Below are 394 nucleotides of genomic sequence, written 5' to 3'. Positions count from 1 at the left end.
TGGGGACTCTCCATAGGCGTAATGGTTTTTATACTGTACAGACCGTATATTCTATTGCTCTACACCAACCCTACCCCTAAACCTACCCCTCACAGGAGACTTTCTGCATTTTTAGATTTTCAAAAAAACTCATTCTGAATTATTTATAAGCCTTTTGAATTACGGGGACACTGAAAATGTCCTCATAAATCACCTTCTCATTGTAATACCTATGTCATACCCGTGTTACTATACAAATTTGTGTCCTCATAAACATGCACACACACACACACACACACACACACACGTTTCAATGGGTTTACATGATTGCCAGAACATCTCATTAACCCAAAAGCAACAAAATGTGGTATCACTTTATAATCACTCTATTTAATAAGTCAGAGAAAAGCGTTAT

This window comes from Sinocyclocheilus grahami, unplaced genomic scaffold (genome assembly GCF_001515645.1).
Source record: "Sinocyclocheilus grahami isolate Dianchi unplaced genomic scaffold, SAMN03320097.WGS_v1.1 scaffold3794.1, whole genome shotgun sequence".
NCBI classification, from domain to species: domain Eukaryota; kingdom Metazoa; phylum Chordata; class Actinopteri; order Cypriniformes; family Cyprinidae; genus Sinocyclocheilus; species Sinocyclocheilus grahami.
This window is presented reverse-complemented; position numbering follows the sequence as displayed.